Below are 22,269 nucleotides of genomic sequence, written 5' to 3' on the forward strand. Positions count from 1 at the left end.
TGATTCTTAAAGTTCGTCTGCAGACTAAGTTCTCTTGTAATCTATCATATCTGGAACTTTGTGCCGGAGAGGTGGCCACCTCTCACGGTCACTTGACCGGCCAACCCGCTAGATGACTCACGGTCACTGGTGTACACTAGTCCTGGCAGGATAGCTATCAACTGCTCAGGACCCGAATTCGATTGCATCATTGGCAAAGCCAAAGCAGATAGATATCATACTAAAATTTAAACATTTTATGGCAAGACAATACTTGAAATAACTTTAACTCAAAGATTTTGCCATGAAATAACTTGCTCAAATGTAGCATTAAACTCGTTTGATAGATATATAAAACTGAAATTAACAGTTAAATTATCTCATGCATTCATTCGTATAAGAGGCCTACGACACGCAGGGGATCTCTATATACGTATAGTAAAAGTAATGCCCACCTGATAGCAAAGCTTTGCTACAGTGCAGTGACTTCTTGAGTAGCTCTCACTCTCGTGCTTAACCTTTAATCCGATAATATAAGGTAAGACTTTAACTCGAGGAAAATTCTCAAATAAATGAGAATACGAAAATTAACTATGCATGACTCATATTCCATTATTAATAACCCAATCATAGGATTAAAGCTCGTCTTAGGAGATTGAATTAATAAATTTAATTAATCCACTCACTTCAGGGTTTGCTAACCCACTTATTATTAGCTAATAATTCATTCTAAATTATTCCATAAATAGAATTAACTAAGTCCAATTAATAGACTAATCTAAATTAATATCCAATCGGGCTAAACAAATAATACGGTAATCTACGTGTAGTAGCCCGCTCTTTTAATTATGATTAAAACTAGTAAATGCAATTTTTATAAATGAATCCAGTTTATGGTCCTGATCAGAAACGGAGTTATTATTTTAGCTTTATACTTTTATAACGTATGAGAAAAACGCGATGAGGATTATTGAGCCATTCAATAATTTATTATCCAGTTTAATAACTGACTTAGCAAAGTCAAGTTATTAATAGAAATATTATTTCTATTATTTACTTGGAAGTCGTGATCTAATTCCGAATCATAAGAACGAGTTAAATTAGATATTTAATTCGTAGAGAGTTATAACGAAGCGTCGTTATTTAGTAGAACCCAATATTAGTTTTACAAATACTTGATTAATTAATATTAATCAAGCTAGATGATTTTTTTTATTAGTAACCTCAATTCTATTTACTTTACAATCATCATTATTCTTTCCACTCCCTAATGTCTCCTACACTATCAACATACCATAGCATAATTTAGACCTCAAGCATGAAGCATGTATATACGTTGACCACATGAGTAACATCATAAGCCTCTTTCATGCATAGCATAATCAATCAAGAAGACAACCAAATCAATTAGCAAAAGCAAAAGCTCTTCAATCACCAACTCCACTCCACCAACTCCACTCAATTATTCATTCAACCTTTAATTATCAACTCCACCACCACTTGCTCCCCACCCAACAAATGCAATATTCACTCTCATTTCATTTTCATCCAACAGTTCAGAGGATCAATTCCAGTTCGTTTCAGCCGAAGCTCTCAAGGTAATGCTTGGCTTCAATGCTTTCTTCTCCTTTGATTAAGTTCATCCTGCAATTGTTAAGCAAATAAGCAATTTATTTCAGTTTCTATCCACTGATTCAAACACCACAGCAGCCAACATCAATTTACAGCAACTCACTCCTGGAGAAATCAACTTATTTTCATAAGAGGTAAACCAACTCACACATACACTCAAAATCAGTCATTCATTTTATAAAGAAAACCATCACCGATGACATGTTCATGTACATAATCAACACTAACTAGGACTGCACAATTCACAGAGGATACGCACACATATTATGTCACAGAAATCAGCACGCATACCTTGTTCTTTTTCTGATAAATGAGTTCCATAAAATGTTCTTTCTACTACATTTTAGAATTATCACAAATTGGTTAAAGAAAAGAAAAGGGAGTATCTATGCATTGTGTGTGGGCGTGAGTGTTGAGATGAAGCTGTTGTCGCTGTTGTTGTGAGTCGGGATGTGTGAGTTGTTGGAGGAGGCCGTCGAAGGTGGCGACCTTCGTTGCAGTCGATCGGCGAGGAGAGGGCTGAGATTGTGAGGCTGCTGAGCCGTGAACACAGGGATCGGCGGCGGCTTTCGCTGCTACTCGTCGGAATAGAAGTGGGTGAGAACAGCCGGGGGCTGCTCACGGCCGGTGACGGCTCGGCGGCAAGCCGCTGCCTTTTTCTTTTTCTGTCGGAAATTTGGAGGAGAGGAGAGAGATTATTAGAGTTCAGTTTTAAAAAAAAGAGAGAGAGACGGGAAAAGGGGTAAGAGAAGAAGAGAGGGAAGGGAGGAGGCACGACCTTGTCGGGCTTAGGCGGCGGCGACGCCGGCAACCTCGTCGGAGCCGTGAATCGAGAGAGAGAGCTCGATTGGATTTCCAGAGTGGTTTGAGAGAGAAGGAGAGTGTCGGCTGGTTTGAGAGTTGAGAGAGAGATAACCGAGCGAGGGGAGGAGAAGAAGAGATTTGGGCCTTTTGTTTTTTTTGTAAGTTGGGCTATGTTTTGGGCTTACACTATTTTTAATCAAATGGGCTCCTATTTTGTTTTAAGTTGGGCCGAATTTTTGAGCTTGTGTTTTAAAGATTTGGGCTTTTTCCTTTTAATTGTTGTGGGCCAAAGACTTTTAAGTTCGGGCTTGATTTTAATTGCTTGGGCTTTCACAGTTAAATTCGAATTGGGCCAGTCTTTTATTTAATTGGCCCTTCTCATTAATTCTATTGGGCTCGATTTAATTAAGGAGTTGGGCTGATGCATATTTTATGATGGGCTATTATTCTAGTCCCATTTATATTTCGTTGGGCCAGTTTAATTCATCATTTTGGCCGATTAAATTGCCTTTTTGGGCTAAGATTAATTCTTTTCAGTCCACATTAATTATTATTTGGACCCCTATTTTAATTGTTTTGGGTCGAAGACTTTTTAAGTTGGGCTTTAATTCTTTTAAAGCTTGAGCTGAAGTTATTCCTTTGAGCTAAGCCTAGCAGTATCAATTTTTGATGGAGCCCAATTATTTATCAGTAATGAGCCGCCCAGTTTATTAATTAATGTTTTTGGACTTCCGACTTTAAAGCAAGCCATTATTGTTTATTTCATTTAAGCCACTGGTTTATTTAATTAATTGGCTACTCTCTTTTGAGCTTATTAATTATTTGAGGTTACGCTAGTAATGATGCTTCTATCGAAAAGCCCGATAATTTCTACAAGGTCACACCTCGTTTAAAGCCGAGTTAGTCATTTTTCAATCAAGTACAAATGTGAGGTTTATTTCACGACTAGAATATTCCAATGAGGAAGGAAGAATCACAGTTTTATTCGACCGCGCTAGACGAGAATTAGCTAAATCTATTAACGAGGATTAATAGTAGAATTCCCGATTATCGCTCAGAGTATTAGTTCATGCATACCAGATTCATGCATAGTTAAATTACGCTTTCTCATTAATTAAGAATTTTCCTCGAGGCAATGTCTTATTTTATATTCTCGTGATTAAGGTCAAGCGCGAGAGTAAGAACTACACAAGGAGTTAGAGTACCTTAGCAAAACTTTGCTATCAGGTGGGCAATTCCTTACGCGTAAATAAAATGCTATGCAAATGTTATGCTTTAAAATGCAAATTGGATCTTCAAGTATGGTATGCTTTATTACGCTTAAATGAGTTAAGCTTTATTATGCTGCACGTTAAATGATTTACGCTATGCTGTTTATATTATTTACGCCCTATGTAATTTACGCTTGATTACACTTATTTACGCTTGAATGCTTTACACTGATAAGTTTATGCTTATGTTTGATGCTTGCGTCTGTTGGGGGAGGCCTCCCTCAACAGTACGATGCCGTGTCCGTTGAGGAGGGCCTTCCTCACGGCGCGATGCCCGTGTCCGCTGAGAGAGGCCTCTCTCGCGGCGCGATGCCAGTATGCCAGTATGCCAGTGTTACAGCGTCTATTGGGGGAGGCCTCCCTCAATAGTACGATGCCGTGACCGCTGAGGGAGGCCCCCTCTCACGGCGCGATGCCCGTGTTCGTTGGGGAAGGCCTTCTCCACGACACGATGCGTGTTTATGATTGTTAATGATGAAGAATGCGCTCATGCTGTTTATGAATTTGGAAATGTTTAATGAGCAAAGGATATGAAAGAAACTTATGCCTCTTATGCGATGTTGTGTTTTGTTATGTTATATGCTTGGCAACTGCCCACTAAGTACTTTTGTACTTAGCCCTTCGATGTTTATGATTGTGCAGGTTGAGCTGTGATGGGCGATGAAGTGTTGCTGAGTGGAGTTTTTGTTGAACTTAAAGTAGGCTCAGAAAGGATACATGTCTTCATACATGTATCTCAGTTATGCATTCCGCTGTAAACACGGATTATTTCAGTTACACCTTCCGTTGCAAACTCTGATAATGTTTTAGCCAAGCCCCTAACGATGCCTTTTTCCTTTTAAGGAATATAACGCGTATACAAGTTCTTTGAGTACCCTTTTTATGCGAACTATGTCTTTTTCCTTTTAAGGAATATAACGGGTATACAAGTTCTTTGAGTACCCTTTTTATGCGAACTATGCCTTTTTCCTTTTTAAGGAATATTTCACGCGTATTCAAGTTCTTTGAGTATTCTTTCATACGCCCCTTTCTAAACCCGCTTCTTAATTTCCCTTCCCCAGTCATGATTTCCCGGCTTAATTATCCCTAATTAAGGTCGGTCGTGACAGAGTGGTATCAGAGCAGTTCGTTTGCTCTGAGCCTAAGAGTTTATTTAAGCCAAACTTAGAATGGATCACTAAAGTGTCTAGAGTTCAATCGACAAAGCTCAGCACTTCATCGTATCACACTCAACGAAGCAGAATGGTATGCTCTTCCAAGATTTGAGTGAATGTTTACAAAAAGTAAGAACTATCGTAATAGCAAAGTGAGTAACTGTCAATAGCTTTGTTATGTTGTTATTGAATGAAATGATTTACGCAAGCGCGATTAAGTATGCCTATGGAATGAATCCATATGAACATAGAGCTATTAAGTTATGAGATCACCACTACTACAGAACATAGAAGCAAACATAGAAGAAATTAGATTGTATCTTTTGGTGGCTATAGTGAAGGCAGCAAGATAAGTGATGCGTATAGAATAATTTTTAAGCTCATGATTTTATTGCCGCTATAAATCTCCATGACTTATGCCTAAGTATCCAGTTTAGATGATGAGATATTATATGCTTAAGAATTTATATGACTCATGGAAAGGAGATGCTAAGGACCCTTAAAAGCTTACTACATCAATGTTGTCATTGGAGTTATGACTTGTTTACAAGTTAGAATAAGTTAACCTGTACAAGAATTCTTTAGAGGCTTGTATTAGATTATGCTAGAGTGTACTAATTGGCACATCTTTGCTACCAGAATGCCGCCTAAGAGAGGACGCCCTGCGAGAAACAATAACAATCGCAGAAACCGTAACGCTGTACCCGAAGAACCACAAGATGCTCAAGGACATAACCCATCCCCTCCGCCCCCAACTAGGAGAGTCGAAGAACTCTTTTTAAGGCAAAATCCACCTACGTTTGACGGAACGAGTGAACCGGCTGAAGCTGAGATTTGGGTGCGTGCAATGGAACGCATTTTCAACTTTCTACGTTGTACTGATGAGGAACGCCTATCTTGCGTCTCATTCCAACTAACAGGATCGGCTGACTTCTGGTGGAAAGCACGACGAAAAATTCTGACACCTGAACAATGGGCAAGTTATACTTGGGAAGATTTTAAGACAGGATTATATGATAAATATATTCCGAAAAGCTATAGGAAGAAGAAAGAAGTTGAGTTCTACGAGTTGAAGCAAGGAAAGAAATCTGTGGTTGAATACGACAAGGAATTCTGCAACCTGTCTAGGTTTGCTCCACAACAAGTGGACACAGATGAGAAGATGGCAGAGAAATTTTGTGCCGGTCTGCGGTACAAGATCAGTATGGCTCTAGCAAGCCACAGAGGACTCTCATACACGGAGTCTCTGAACAGGGCACTTGACGTTGAAGCTGCAATGCCGTCGGACAAGTCAGCCCCATTGTTGATCTCAACGCCAAACGATCCACCAAGAGCCTCGCATACCCTCAAAGGGAAGCGCAAGTGGGACAACAATGAAGACAAAATCAATCCGATTAATAAGCGAGTATGGCAAGAATATGAACGGGCTGAACAGTTTATTCAACCAAGGCACGAGGCACAGACTAACCTCGAGTCAACTGGGGGTAGCCAAGGTCAGAAAGGAGTTTTACCTTGCCCAAATTGTGGTAAGATGCATAGGGGTGTTTGTCGAGCTGGGACTAACGGTTGTTACAATTGTGGCCAAAAAGGGTCACTACTCCACGCAATACCCCAACAAACAACGAGGTTCAGTAATTGGGAACACCCGCACCCTTTGCCAGCAATATGTGGACACTTGCGAAATCAGCCTCAATCACATCAGTGAAAATCTTATGGAGACACCGCAGACAAAAGAAGCCACGTGGGAACTAGAAGACAAGATGAAGGAAAAATACCCCGAACTATTTTAGCAGAGATATGCAAATTTCGGGACGAAATTTTTGTTAAGAGGGGTAGTATGTAGTAGCCCGCTCTTTTAATTATGATTAAAACTAGTAAATGCAATTTTTATAAATGAATCCAGTTTATGGTCCTGATCAGAAACGGAAGTTATTATTTTAGCTTTATACTTTTATAACGTATGAGAAAAACGCGATGAGGATTATTGAGCCATTCAATAATTTATTATCCAGTTTAATAACTGACTTAGCAAAGTCAAGTTATTAATAGAAATATTATTTCTATTATTTACTTGGAAGTCGTGATCTAATTCCGAATCATAAGAACGAGTTAAATTAGATATTTAATTCGTAGAGAGTTATAACGAAGCGTCGTTATTTAGTAGAACCCAATATTAGTTTTACAAATACTTGATTAATTAATATTAATCAAGCTAGATGATTTTTTTTATTAGTAACCTCAATTCTATTTACTTTACAATCATCATTATTCTTTCCACTCCCTAATGTCTCCTACACTATCAACATACCATAGCATAATTTAGACCTCAAGCATGAAGCATGTATATACGTTGACCACATGAGTAACATCATAAGCCTCTTTCATGCATAGCATAATCAATCAAGAAGACAACCAAATCAATTAGCAAAAGCAAAAGCTCTTCAATCACCAACTCCACTCCACCAACTCCACTCAATTATTCATTCAACCTTTAATTATCAACTCCACCACCACTTGCTCCCCACCCAACAAATGCAATATTCACTCTCATTTCATTTTCATCCAACAGTTCAGAGGATCAATTCCAGTTCGTTTCAGCCGAAGCTCTCAAGGTAATGCTTGGCTTCAATGCTTTCTTCTCCTTTGATTAAGTTCATCCTGCAATTGTTAAGCAAATAAGCAATTTATTTCAGTTTCTATCCACTGATTCAAACACCACAGCAGCCAACATCAATTTACAGCAACTCACTCCTGGAGAAATCAACTTATTTTCATAAGAGGTAAACCAACTCACACATACACTCAAAATCAGTCATTCATTTTATAAAGAAAACCATCACCGATGACATGTTCATGTACATAATCAACACTAACTAGGACTGCACAATTCACAGAGGATACGCACACATATTATGTCACAGAAATCAGCACGCATACCTTGTTCTTTTTCTGATAAATGAGTTCCATAAAATGTTCTTTCTACTACATTTTAGAATTATCACAAATTGGTTAAAGAAAAGAAAAGGGAGTATCTATGCATTGTGTGTGGGCGTGAGTGTTGAGATGAAGCTGTTGTCGCTGTTGTTGTGAGTCGGGATGTGTGAGTTGTTGGAGGAGGCCGTCGAAGGTGGCGACCTTCGTTGCAGTCGATCGGCGAGGAGAGGGCTGAGATTGTGAGGCTGCTGAGCCGTGAACACAGGGATCGGCGGCGGCTTTCGCTGCTACTCGTCGGAATAGAAGTGGGTGAGAACAGCCGGGGGCTGCTCACGGCCGGTGACGGCTCGGCGGCAAGCCGCTGCCTTTTTCTTTTTCTGTCGGAAATTTGGAGGAGAGGAGAGAGATTATTAGAGTTCAGTTTTAAAAAAAAGAGAGAGAGACGGGAAAAGGGGTAAGAGAAGAAGAGAGGGAAGGGAGGAGGCACGACCTTGTCGGGCTTAGGCGGCGGCGACGCCGGCAACCTCGTCGGAGCCGTGAATCGAGAGAGAGAGCTCGATTGGATTTCCTAGAGTGGTTTGAGAGAGAAGGAGAGTGTCGGCTGGTTTGAGAGTTGAGAGAGAGATAACCGAGCGAGGGGAGGAGAAGAAGAGATTTGGGCCTTTTGTTTTTTTTGTAAGTTGGGCTATGTTTTGGGCTTACACTATTTTTAATCAAATGGGCTCCTATTTTGTTTTAAGTTGGGCCGAATTTTTGAGCTTGTGTTTTAAAGATTTGGGCTTTTTCCTTTTAATTGTTGTGGGCCAAAGACTTTTAAGTTCGGGCTTGATTTTAATTGCTTGGGCTTTCACAGTTAAATTCGAATTGGGCCAGTCTTTTATTTAATTGGCCCTTCTCATTAATTCTATTGGGCTCGATTTAATTAAGGAGTTGGGCTGATGCATATTTTATGATGGGCTATTATTCTAGTCCCATTTATATTTCGTTGGGCCAGTTTAATTCATCATTTTGGCCGATTAAATTGCCTTTTTGGGCTAAGATTAATTCTTTTCAGTCCACATTAATTATTATTTGGACCCCTATTTTAATTGTTTTGGGTCGAAGACTTTTTAAGTTGGGCTTTAATTCTTTTAAAGCTTGAGCTGAAGTTATTCCTTTGAGCTAAGCCTAGCAGTATCAATTTTTGATGGAGCCCAATTATTTATCAGTAATGAGCCGCCCAGTTTATTAATTAATGTTTTTGGACTTCCGACTTTAAAGCAAGCCATTATTGTTTATTTCATTTAAGCCACTGGTTTATTTAATTAATTGGCTACTCTCTTTTGAGCTTATTAATTATTTGAGGTTACGCTAGTAATGATGCTTCTATCGAAAAGCCCGATAATTTCTACAAGGTCACACCTCGTTTAAAGCCGAGTTAGTCATTTTTCAATCAAGTACAAATGTGAGGTTTATTTCACGACTAGAATATTCCAATGAGGAAGGAAGAATCACAGTTTTATTCGACCGCGCTAGACGAGAATTAGCTAAATCTATTAACGAGGATTAATAGTAGAATTCCCGATTATCGCTCAGAGTATTAGTTCATGCATACCAGATTCATGCATAGTTAAATTACGCTTTCTCATTAATTAAGAATTTTCCTCGAGGCAATGTCTTATTTTATATTCTCGTGATTAAGGTCAAGCGCGAGAGTAAGAACTACACAAGGAGTTAGAGTACCTTAGCAAAACTTTGCTATCAGGTGGGCAATTCCTTACGCGTAAATAAAATGCTATGCAAATGTTATGCTTTAAAATGCAAATTGGATCTTCAAGTATGGTATGCTTTATTACGCTTAAATGAGTTAAGCTTTATTATGCTGCACGTTAAATGATTTACGCTATGCTGTTTATATTATTTACGCCCTATGTAATTTACGCTTGATTACACTTATTTACGCTTGAATGCTTTACACTGATAAGTTTATGCTTATGTTTGATGCTTGCGTCTGTTGGGGGAGGCCTCCCTCAACAGTACGATGCCGTGTCCGTTGAGGAGGGCCTTCCTCACTGGCGCGATGCCCGTGTCCGCTGAGAGAGGCCTCTCTCGCGGCGCGATGCCAGTATGCCAGTATGCCAGTGTTACAGCGTCTATTGGGGGAGGCCTCCCTCAATAGTACGATGCCGTGACCGCTGAGGGAGGCCCCCTCTCACGGCGCGATGCCCGTGTTCGTTGGGGAAGGCCTTCTCCACGACACGATGCGTGTTTATGATTGTTAATGATGAAGAATGCGCTCATGCTGTTTATGAATTTGGAAATGTTTAATGAGCAAAGGATATGAAAGAAACTTATGCCTCTTATGCGATGTTGTGTTTTGTTATGTTATATGCTTGGCAACTGCCCACTAAGTACTTTTGTACTTAGCCCTTCGATGTTTATGATTGTGCAGGTTGAGCTGTGATGGGCGATGAAGTGTTGCTGAGTGGAGTTTTTGTTGAACTTAAAGTAGGCTCAGAAAGGATACATGTCTTCATACATGTATCTCAGTTATGCATTCCGCTGTAAACACTGATTATTTCAGTTACACCTTCCGTTGCAAACTCTGATAATGTTTTAGCCAAGCCCCTAACGATGCCTTTTTCCTTTTAAGGAATATAACGCGTATACAAGTTCTTTGAGTACCCTTTTTATGCGAACTATGTCTTTTTCCTTTTAAGGAATATAACGCGTATACAAGTTCTTTGAGTACCCTTTTTATGCGAACTATGCCTTTTTCCTTTTTAAGGAATATTTCACGCGTATTCAAGTTCTTTGAGTATTCTTTCATACGCCCCTTTCTAAACCCGCTTCTTAATTTCCCTTCCCCAGTCATGATTTCCCGGCTTAATTATCCCTAATTAAGGTCGGTCGTGACACTACGGTCCAATTAATAAAAGAAACTGGGCCTGGAAACTATTAATAAGGACAACCCTCTTAATAAAAGCATCAGTCCAATTAATTAAAACATCTTCAGCCCAAGAAATTCACCCTGATTCGGCCCAATATCTCTGAATAATCAAAGCCCAATTACACAATAAAAAGAATAGGCCCAATCTCTCTCTCTCTAAACTCTCGGCCCCTCCTCCTCATTCCTCAAAGAACCGAAGTTCTCTTCTCTTTCTCAAGGCCGACGCTCGGCCTCTTCTTCTCCGGCCATCCAGTCGTCGTCTGCTATCATCGGCGTCAGCTGCCGACGTCTTCGATACCGGCGCCCTCTCCTCCTTCTTCTTTCCTCACGCATAATCCAATCGAGCCCTAGTTTCATCTCTGGATTCGCCGCCCCTGGAATCTCCGGCGAGGCTGGCGTCGCTGCCTTTGAAATTGATGAGGTTGACGCCGTTTTTCCCCCTATCTCGATCTTCTCGATTGAGCGAAACCGCCGCCGCTGCTGTTGAAGAAATCCCCAAACTCAGCGAGGGTCGCCGTTCAACCTCGCCTCCCCTTCCTGAAGACTCGCCGTCATCCTGTGTCGTCGTCAAAGCTCCTTTATCTCGACGAACAGGGCAGCCGCTCTGAGTCTTCAGAAGCACCGATGGTCTGTCGCCCCTGGTTCGACGCCATCGCGCTTGCCTTGGCCGGTATCATTGTCTGCCGTCGGAGGAAGGCTCTTCCGCCTCAACGAACAAGCAGTCAGCCTCCGACTGATTCCGAATTTCTCATCGACGAAGGTTCGGTTCCATCTCTCGGTATAAAAGCAAAAGTAGCAAGCTATGGTTCTTTCTTTCTAGTTCGGTTAACTGTGATTCTCTTGGTTCCTATTTATCGATTATGCAATAGATTGAAGCTAGGCATCCTGGATTTGCTATTGTCATAAGAACTCTCATCATTGTCTCATGTGAGAAAAGTAAATACATATGAACTGATTTATGTGCTTGTGACTTTGCTAAGTCCATAACATATACTCATCTATATATTTTGTATTTCTACTTAAATCATTCTTGTTGGATGAAATGCAAATGGGATTCGAACGAGCTGAGCTTAGTAAATACCTTGCAAAATGTTATGTGTTTGAGACTGTTGTTGATTTCAGCAGGAGAAGAACTGAAATAAAGATGGTTCCTTTAACATATGCAGGAGGAATCAAGAACAGGATGGTGAAAACTTAAGCCCGGCTTACCTCTTCGAAGTTCCGGTAGAAGCTTTGCAAGCTCTATCTCTTACCCTCAAATTTCTGGTGTCTAAGGGAGAAACAAAGGATTGTTGGCTGATATAGATGGGTGGAGGCGTAAGGTGGCTGCCCTTTGAGATTTGAAATGATGGGAAGGCATAGGGTGGCTGATTGACACCTATGTGTACCTTGGCATGGTTAAAGGCATGGGAGAGTTGCTGCTGAATTATTAAAGGAGTGAATTTGGTAGCTAATCTTGAATATCTAGTCCTCTATGCCATGTGAAAGCCTTGAGAGAGAATAGGTAAAGTTGTGGCTGATTGACAGCTTGCTTGTTCCCACACGCATGCCTTTCCTTTTCTTTTCTTGTTGCTGCCGTAATAATAGGAATGTAGGGAGTAGGCTAGGAATTGAGTGATGTTTGTAATAGATAGTGTAGAGTTGCGGCTGATTGACAGCTTGCTAATATAGCGTATCTGTAATACTAATCCCAGGGTTTTGTTAATAATACTAAATACTCTAATAATTCTCGTATTTCGATAGCTGACTTTTCGTCTATTAATATCATGACTCGTAGAATCAATCTAAATTAAATCCGTAGATTTAATTCACTTCACAATTCGGAGTAAACTCACGACTCAAGTAATAAAGTTAAATAAATAGAAATAATATTTCTATTGCAAATAAAATAATAACTTGACTTCGCTAAGTCAATTATCATTTTGAAATAAATCATTGACTACTCAATAATTCAATCGTGGTCATCTCAGGTAATGACATCTAATTCAGAACTAATCACTGGATTAAATCAACTGAAAGATGTAAAAATAAATATTTGCATTTATTGCTCTTAATCATAAAATAAAATAGCGGGCTATTACACTTTTGTTCTTTAAATTTTAGATTTGGATTGATGTCTCAATTGTAGTTTTTTTTTTTTACATTGCGCATTGATCGAATGGTCTATATGAATGGGAGGCTATTTAAATATTTAGTTAATTCTTATTCTATTATGATTAGTTTTAATAATTAGATTAATCTGTATTTGGACTATAGCTTAAAATAGTAATATTTCACTAAACAAATTGTAATACCCCGTTTCCCCGAGCTAAATTTAGAATTTATTTTGAACTTAGAAGTCAGGATGATTCACGCCGGATATAAAGAAAATAAATTTATTTTAATTCCAACAAAAATGATTTACAAAAGCATTTGTAAATTTAGTAATTAAATTATATGCATTGCATATTTATTTAATTTAGCATTCAAGTATTTTTCACGAGCTATTTATTTAGCGAACCCTGAAGTATTATTACAGTCCCGATATTTTATCATGAGGGATTTTATTAATCCAATCAACACCCACACTTTACACTCTTTACCAACTACCCTATGCCTGTCAAATTCCCTTTCCACCCACTCCCTATAATCCTCAAAGGTCTAGTCCTACTTTATAGCCTTTTGAGTAAAGCTTGTCTAAAGCTTGTCTGCCATGTTCTTCTGCCAAGACTATAGTGCATTCATTATTTCTCAATTCACGAATTCTCTCTTCCAAAAGAAAGGGTAATGAATAGAAGGTTCTCTCTTCCAATTTTCATTACTTCTCAATTCATGAACTGGAATTTCAGAGCCTTAAACAGCTGCACATTTTCGGACCACACAAACCCAGATTCATATTGGGTAAAGCATCTCCATTTACTTTCACAAAACCACAAGAAGTTTTCAGTAACAAGAAACAAACATCCCACACCGTCTACTCAAGGTATTATCCCCTTTTGTTTAATTCTCCAAATCACCAACACAGAATCCCAACACACACAGTTACTTGACGTTTCACTATATGTTTACAAGATATGTTATATGTGAAATGAAATTACAGATGAATAAAAGACTTTATATTGAGTATTACAGTTGTAAAGTGATTTTGCACATGAAAACCCTATGTTTGACACCCCTGTTTTGTGTGTGAGTCGAGGTCGGGAAATGACAGCCTCGGTGGCTCGTCGTCGGCAACGGAGCGGCGGCGGTGAACCTGTCGTCGTTTCCGATCTGTCAAAGAGGAGAAAAGAGAGAAGTATTTCAGTTTTGATTAAAAAAAAAGATGAGAAAAAGAAAAAAATGGGAAAGAGATGAGTTAGGGTTTACCGATTTCGGGCGGGGCGGAGACGGAGGAAGCTTCGGCTGTTTGTCGGAAAAGAAGGAGCAGGCGGCGGCGCACCGCGGTGGGGCGTTTGCTGTCCTGTATCCGGCGGCGGCGTGGCTTATGCCATGTCCGTGCGCGTGTGTTTGATTGTTGAGAGGGAAATAGAGAGATGTTGGGGGCGCAGCTAGGGGAAGAAGAGAAGAAAGAGATGGGAGGTTGGGCTTCAGCGGAGGGAGGCAGGGCACGGCGGCGGTGCCGCTGCTGCCCGGCCACGGCTGGAGAGAGAGAGAGGTGGTCTGGTCTGGCTGGGATGAGTCTTGTCGGGATCAGGACGGCGGCAGCCATGGGCTGTTGTCGCCGAGAGAGAAACCGAGGGAGGCGACGGCGGATCTGCTGCGAGGACGCCGGAGGCAGCGGCGCTCCGCGGCGGTTGCTCCTGCTGCGTGAAGGAGAGAGGGCTGGGCGGCGCAGCCGCTGGGTGCGTATGTTTGTGTAGGTAGAGGGAAAACTAGGGAGAAGAAGATGGGGTAGAGGGAGAGGATCGGTCGTCGGTTTCTCGCCGGAGGAGGAGCCGCGGCGGCGGAATTTTGAGGGAGAAGAGGCGGACTGCCTGAACCGAAGAGAGAAAGGGAGAGACAAGGCGTGCCGCGTGTGTATGTGAGCGGCGGATGTGATTGAAGAGAAGGATAAAAGGGTTTAGTGCTAGAGGTTTGGGCTTGAGTTTTGGGCCGGGCTTGGGCCGATTTCTTTTATTAAAATGTTTGGGCCTCATCTTTTAAATGATTTGAGCTAAGTTTATTTTAATAGTTTGGGCCTTTATTTTAATTGCTTGGGCTGCGAAATTTTAAGAACTAGCCCTACATTTAATTATTTTGGGTAGTCCATAATTTAATTAATTTGACTATAATTAGTTTGATTAATTATTTTAAAGATGATTTGCATAATAATATTATTATTATGACGTGCATATTTTAAGTAATTACTTATTATATGCCAAGCATGACATGAAATTGCATTATATTTTGCAATAAGAGAATTTATGATTTAATTGGTTTTTATTATAATTCCAACTATTAAAGAAAGATGAGTAAGGATATTGTTGGTGTTCTTAACTCAAGAGAAATGTTTTCAATTATTTATTTATTAAATTTTGAAAACCCGGCTAAGTGAATCATAGAATATTAAGCACTACACCATGACTTAAGATTAGCTTCACGAGACCTATTAAGAATAGAATTTCTTGTAGGCTTTGTGACCAGGGGGATTAGCGCTGCTTTCCCAAGACAGGTTTTTATGTGTATGATCTTCAGGCTTTGCCTATCCAGGTGGGCATTACTTTTACTATACGTATATAGAGATCCCCTGCGTGTCGTAGGCCTCTTATACGAATATATGCATGAGATGATTTTAACTGTTAATTTCAGTTTATTATTATGCCCAAATGATAAATGACTCTTATGAAATAAAAATGAAATGTTTATGAAATGATTGACTGCCAAAAATGTTTATGTTTTTATATGTATCCTATCTGTGTTGGTTCGCCAACTTTAAAGGAAATCCAATTGGGATCCTATGCTAGACAAAGGTCGCTAGCTAGGGTTAACGTGTACACTCATGGAGACCGCGAGTCGCTTGCGACCGGTCTTGGCGTCCGTGGTAAGGAGGCCTCCTTCCCGGCGCGTGATAGAAAGGAACAGATATGGATCATATGAAGGAAAATGATCGGCCGATCGACTTTATGAAAATGAAAGAAATATTTTAGTAAGCGCATGTCATTTAAGAAAACCCCTGTGTGTTACTGTTATGGCAGTTCAATTTATATATGTATGCATGAATGTATTTTCGGCTATGCCCACTGAGTATTTTTATACTCAGCCCTGCATGTATTTCTAAATGTGCATGTTGAGCAGTTGATGGAATGGAATGATGTTGAGCGGGTGTTCCTTTGACATTTCAAGAAATGTAACATTGAGTATACATCTTCATATGTATATCTCACACGTTTTCCGCTGCAAAACACTTTGATTAGGATAACTTTATGTTATGAAATTGTGACACGTGTTATTGGGTAACCCACCTTAATCAGTTCTCATTTATGTGTATGGTTTATAAGTATCCAAATAATCATATATGATCCTAGCATTTTATCTATGAGTGACATTTCCATATACTTTAATGTTAAGTAATTGTCCATTTCCATTTCTTATTGTTCACCCCAAGTCATAACCCCTGTTAACCCGTCAGTGGGATAGTGGGCTGTGACACAAATTCTTTATATTATAGTATATAAATACGTATATATATTTGAGTGACCAAAGGGATTTACTCAAATCAAATTCTCGATTATCATTACTTTTCCCAAAAACTTGTATATATATATAGGTCACATGCGCATAACAACACAGAAAAAAAAAAGCTCTGATATATTTGTTTCTTTAATTTCTTTGTTTGTACGCATAGTGGAGTTTTTATTTTGAGCACTAACGATTCGTAAAGTTTTCCAAAGCGATTTTAAGGTGAGGGATTTTACACTTATTCATATGGTTATATATGTTTTTATTATCGCGCTTGATTACTTGTTTACGTGCATCTTATGACTATGATATTATGTGCGATCATGGGATCTAAGCCATTGATCTATGTTATGTGCGATCATGGGACCTAAGCCATTGATCTATGTTATGTGCGATCATGGGACCTAAGCCATTGATCTATGTTATGTGCGATCATGGGACCTAAGCCATTGATCTATGTTATGTGTGATCATGGGACCTAAGCCATTGATCGATCATGGGACCTAAGCCATTGATTTATGTATGTGTTTGGTCATGGGACTTAAGCCATCGACTCAACCTAGGATTATGTTTGTCAAGGGGCTCCGGTCTCTTGGCGTATGTTTGCAAGTATGATAATGTAATACCCGGGCTTTTGATGACGTGTTTAGTTGCTTGAGTTTGAGTAATTAGGGTATCCTTTGTTTGATTACTTGTACAGAGATGAGGAGTTATATGAAGTTTTCTTGTTTTTTTTAAAAGATGTTGAGATGTTCTTTTGATGATGTTTGGATGATGTGGGATTTTATATCCGTAATTGAGTTTGAGTATTTGAATAATTCGAGATAATTATTTGAATGAGAACGGTGAACTCGGAAGTGAAATCTGAGTCCGTTAAGACGTTTTTGAAATTTTTGACTTTTTGACGATGAATAGTAAAAATACTGCTATTTCGTCTGTTTGTCGACTTTCAAAATCTTACGTGCACGTCGTCAAGAAATATTCTTAGTTTTTCGATACGAGTCCAATAATGAAAGTTTTTATTTTTGGACGACGAGTGAATAGTAAATTGGGATTTCTCGATAAACGAACCGAGCTCGTTTATCAGAATTTCGAGAACGGGCATGCGTTTTCTATATTTATATAGAATTACGAGTGTAATGAAAGTGAGTAGGAGTTGAGAGGGCGAGTAACGAAGAGTATGGGTAGTTAGTCGTTAAGACGAGACGAGACGAGACGAAACGAGATATTTAACGACTAAATATCTAACCTACCCTACCCCTAACCACCCCCCAACCGCCCAAACCCCTTTCCCCTCACTTACTTACGGCTGTTAGCAGCCAACACCCCTCACTTTTAATTTTTAATTATCTCACACACACTAAACACACACACAACTCACGCATATCTCCATTGTTGAGAAGCTTAAGCTTTTGACCTCCGATTTGAGCACCGAGACGAGCGCCGATCATCTTTTCGATCACGTATCTAAGTAGGTAAGATCTCTACCTACGTTTTGATGGTTTTCTTTTCGATTTTCGTTGACGTCGAAAAACGTCGATTCTCGACTTTATTTTGAAACGACGTCGGATCGTCGTGAAATTTTAGTATGTTGTTCTTGGGTAGATGTTGAGCATGTTTAATGAAGGGAGTAAGAACGGAACGAACCGTAGTTATGAAACCCATGAGGGCAGCCCCGTTTTTCACATATTAGCTTGTCTTTCGATTTTTGTTTGATCGTTTTGACTTGATATTTGTGCTTAGGGGTATGCTAGAATCGATATATATTAAATTCGTATTTTTCCAAGCACGAAAATTGTATAAATTTTTAGAGTATGATTATTTAAATTCGTGAAGTTTGGGACGTTGCATAATGAATATTATTGCGTATATGTGTTCTACGATATCACATGAGCATGCTAATTGATTTACAATTTATGGATGATAATTGTTGAACGAAATTAAAACTGGAATTCTGTCAAAATTTTACAGCAGTTTCAAGCTTATGTTTCGATGAGTTTTCATTGCTTGATGGCTCTGAAATTTTAGTATGTTTATCTATGATATGTGTATTTCGTCGCTGCAAAATTTCATGTCTTTTGGATGATGTTTGGTATTTTAAAGATATTTTGAAACAATCCTTGACAGAATCTGTCAACTGTTGGTAGACTTCACAAAAACGTTTATATCTATTAATCCATGAAGGATTTTGCATCACCGTTTTTTTAAAACGAAACTAGACTTCAATACTTTTCTAAAAACATAAGATTTCGATTTTTATGACCTCTGAAACAGAGCAGTTTATTATTTCAAAAATGCCCTGTTCTGCTGTCATATTTTTCCAACAGTATAAGTGTATGAGTTTCATTGTTTATTTGGCAGATCATATGAACGTTTTCTCTTGTGAAATTTTAACCAAATCTTCAAGGATACCTTTAGTTTTGGCTGATTAAATTTGATGGAATTTTATTAAGGTTTGCCTTGGTTTCTAATGGCCTAAACAAAATTGGCAGAAACTGTCAATCTTTGACAGCCTGCACTAAAAGAGCAATATCTCCAAAAACCTTTAACCTTTTTGGTTAACTACCATTTTTAGAGTGAACTACACTTCATGGAGTTTTTGAGATCAATTGGTATGAGAGTTTATGATGATTGAGTTGGTTGTTATGAATTTTTAAAGATGACACAAAAACAGCAAAACTTTCTAGAAAACAACTTGATTATATTTGTTTTGATGGATGATACGATATGACTAAATGGTGTGAGTTGTGAGAGTTATGATTAACGCACATAAATGTTGGTATCTGACACTCGAACAATTGGTGTCGAGTATAAATGATAGTTTACTGATAAAGAGTTTTGATGATTTTGAATTGTTTGGTTTGCGTTGAAAAGATGTCAAGATGTTAAGTTTTGAGTCGAGAGACGAGTTCACGTAGTGAGATTCACGCGTTGAAATCTCGTGGCTGACATTATATATGAATAGGTCATGTCGAAATTTTTAGTGAAATTAGAATTTGAGCATAGTCGATTCTTGTTGACCCGTGACTCAAATACATGCCTAATGGAAAGTTTAACTTTCTAATTGGTTAATTAGACGAGATGAGAGCGAATAGATCTGCTAAGAAAGTGGACTTTTCGATGTGTTAAATATTTCTTTTAATTGAAGCGCTGCTAATTATAACATAAGGATGTTATAATTAATGAGTAATGACGAGAGATAATAATTGTTATATTGATTAACAATCAAGAGAGATGAACATTAGAGATACTAATGCTTCATAAAAGAAATTAGATTATTAATCGAGGTTTCTTTTATAACTTCTCACCAATTCTTCATAACGATGAAGGTCCTTTTGGGAAGTAACGACTTGAGGGAGAGAGTGACGTTACTCATTGATACAGAGACACAACGAGGTGGGCATTACTTTTACTATACGTATATAGAGATCCCCTGCGTGTCGTAGGCCTCTTATACGAATGAATGCATGAGATGATTTAACTGTTAATTTCAGTTTTATATATATCTATCAAATGAGTTTAATGTTACATTTGAACAAGTTATTTCGTTACAAAATATTTGAGTTAAAGTTATTTCAAGTATTGTCTTGCCATAAAATGTTTAAATTTTAGTATGATATCTATCTGCTTTGGCTTTGCCAATGATGCAATCGAATTCGGGTCCTGAGCAGTTGATAGCTATCCTGCCAGGGCTAGTGTATACCAGTGACCGTGAGTCATCTAGCGGGTTGGCCGGTCAAGTGACCGTGAGAGGTGGCCACCTCTCCGGCACACAGTTTCAGATATGATAGATTACAAAAGAACTTAGTCTGATCAGACGAACTTTAAGAATCACAAATGAACTTAGTAAGCTTGGGCCTTTTTAGCGAAAAACTCCCTTGCTGTACTGTTTATGATGGCATGACAATTTACAGTTTTGAAGCATGTATTTTTATACCTAGGCATACGTGCCCACTGAGTGCTTTTGTACTCAGCCCTGCATATGTTTTCTAAATGTGCAGGTTGAGCTGATGTGATGATGGTGCTGCAATGAGCGGAGTCTCCAGGGTTGTTAATAAATAGTTAACCTGTCTAGAATATGTCTTCATACATATGTCTAGCTACTTTCCGCTGCAAGATGTTGTTGATGTTATAGTATGTTATGTCATACTTTGAGTCTTAAGAGAATGGTTTCATACGATGTATAACTTGATTAATGATATTAATTAAGTTTTATGCTGTCTTTCATAGACTGTTTTCAATTGAGTATTAATGAATAAAAATGACGAGTTTTATTAAGATGAGTAAGTTTTACGGCTATAAATGACGCCCTTTTTCTTCCCCTTCTTCTTTAACCCCATCCCTAGTCGTGGATCACTCGGCCTAACTATCCATAGTTAGGGCGGGCTGTGACAGATAACGTGTTTTGATTATATATGTGATGTATATGGATATTTGTTATGTTCCTCACTGAGTATATTTTTCAATATGCTCACCCCTTATATTTTCAGTTTTGCAGTTTCAGAGTCGAAGTGGCCATGGAAGTGGAGAATGACTAGGGATAAGGATTTTACATTGAACATTTTAGTTGAACTCATTAAGTTTTATTTTATTTTTATGGTACTACTTTAGTTTGGCAAATGGATTTTTAAATTAGTTTAAATTTTTTCTTATAAATTAAGAAATTATTATTTTACTATCTTTTGTTCTCTAAATTTTTTTAAACAGTAAAGTTTATGAAAATTGGGGTGTTACATAGTGGTATCAGAGCGGGTCTACGTTTCTGTAGACTCGTGTTTTAAAAAAAAATTGATTTGAAAAGGTTAAGTAAGCCTAGTCATTCGAAACTCATGCGCTACATCGACTCCAAGGTATGTGTTTTAATTGTTCAATTATAGATATGGCGGTTATGATGTCTTACATGATATTTTTTTAATGGTGTTTTTATGTTCTAGTAGTACTATTATGTTTAGCTCTGTTAGTAATAGTTATAATTGTGAAATTGTTTAGATGACACGAATGAAGCATGATTAGAAATTTCGAGGACGAAATTATTTTTAAGTGGGATAGGTTGTAACATCCCAAATATTTAGATTTATATATAAGTTGAATTATTAGTATTTTTCTTGTATAGTTTATAATTTTTTTAGATAATTACATGATCGATGTAGATATGCACCATTAATTTTATCTATATTATTATTATTATTATTATTATTATTATTATTATTATTATTATTATTATTATTATTATTATTATTATTATTATTATAGTGATTATTCTAATAAAAATAGATTTGTGGCAATCCTTTATAGATTAGGTTAATATGTATACTTACTTACTCTTAATCGAACACATAGATAAAAGAAATATATGTAGGCAATCATTATATGTATGTATACGAAAGAAAATTTATTTAATGCTTTTGTTCTTTAAATTTTAGATTTGGATTGATGTCTCAATTGTAGTTTTTTTTTTTTACATTGCGCATTGATCGAATGGTCTATATGAATGGGAGGCTATTTAAATATTTAGTTAATTCTTATTCTATTATGATTAGTTTTAATAATTAGATTAATCTGTATTTGGACTATAGCTTAAAATAGTAATATTTCACTAAACAAATTCTTTATATTATAGTATATAAATACGTATATATATTTGAGTGACCAAAGGGATTTACTCAAATCAAATTCTCGATTATCATTACTTTTCCCAAAAACTTGTATATATATATAGGTCACATGCGCATAACAACACAGAAAAAAAAAAGCTCTGATATATTTGTTTCTTTAATTTCTTTGTTTGTACGCATAGTGGAGTTTTTATTTTGAGCACTAACGATTCGTAAAGTTTTCCAAAGCGATTTTAAGGTGAGGGATTTTACACTTATTCATATGGTTATATATGTTTTTATTATCGCGCTTGATTACTTGTTTACGTGCATCT

At 38.0% G+C, this 22,269-nt stretch overlaps 4 long non-coding RNA genes across 4 annotated transcripts; 3 read left to right on the forward strand and 1 right to left on the reverse strand.

Annotated features, from left to right (window-relative positions):
* Positions 1-1,457: 1,457 nt before the first annotated feature.
* Positions 1,458-4,594, forward strand: LOC130994985 (uncharacterized). Its single transcript, XR_009091960.1, has 3 exons — positions 1,458-1,745; positions 3,580-3,642; positions 4,329-4,594. It is a non-coding gene; the product is annotated as an uncharacterized LOC130994985 (long non-coding RNA).
* Positions 4,595-7,522: 2,928 nt separating this feature from the next.
* On the forward strand, positions 7,523-10,437 carry LOC130994984 (uncharacterized). The gene is made up of 3 exons (XR_009091959.1): positions 7,523-7,620; positions 9,456-9,518; positions 10,206-10,437. It is a non-coding gene; the product is annotated as an uncharacterized LOC130994984 (long non-coding RNA).
* A 2,825-nt stretch (positions 10,438-13,262) lies between these two features.
* LOC130995040 (uncharacterized) lies at positions 13,263-16,248 on the forward strand. The gene is made up of 3 exons (XR_009092024.1): positions 13,263-13,665; positions 15,293-15,371; positions 15,957-16,248. It is a non-coding gene; the product is annotated as an uncharacterized LOC130995040 (long non-coding RNA).
* Positions 13,635-14,951, reverse strand: LOC130995007 (uncharacterized). The gene is made up of 2 exons (XR_009091989.1): positions 14,049-14,951; positions 13,635-13,952 (listed from the first exon to the last, which is right to left on the reverse strand). It is a non-coding gene; the product is annotated as an uncharacterized LOC130995007 (long non-coding RNA).
* Positions 16,249-22,269: the final 6,021 nt, after the last annotated feature.

Source organism: Salvia miltiorrhiza, chromosome 7, assembly GCF_028751815.1.
Source record: "Salvia miltiorrhiza cultivar Shanhuang (shh) chromosome 7, IMPLAD_Smil_shh, whole genome shotgun sequence".
NCBI classification, from domain to species: domain Eukaryota; kingdom Viridiplantae; phylum Streptophyta; class Magnoliopsida; order Lamiales; family Lamiaceae; genus Salvia; species Salvia miltiorrhiza.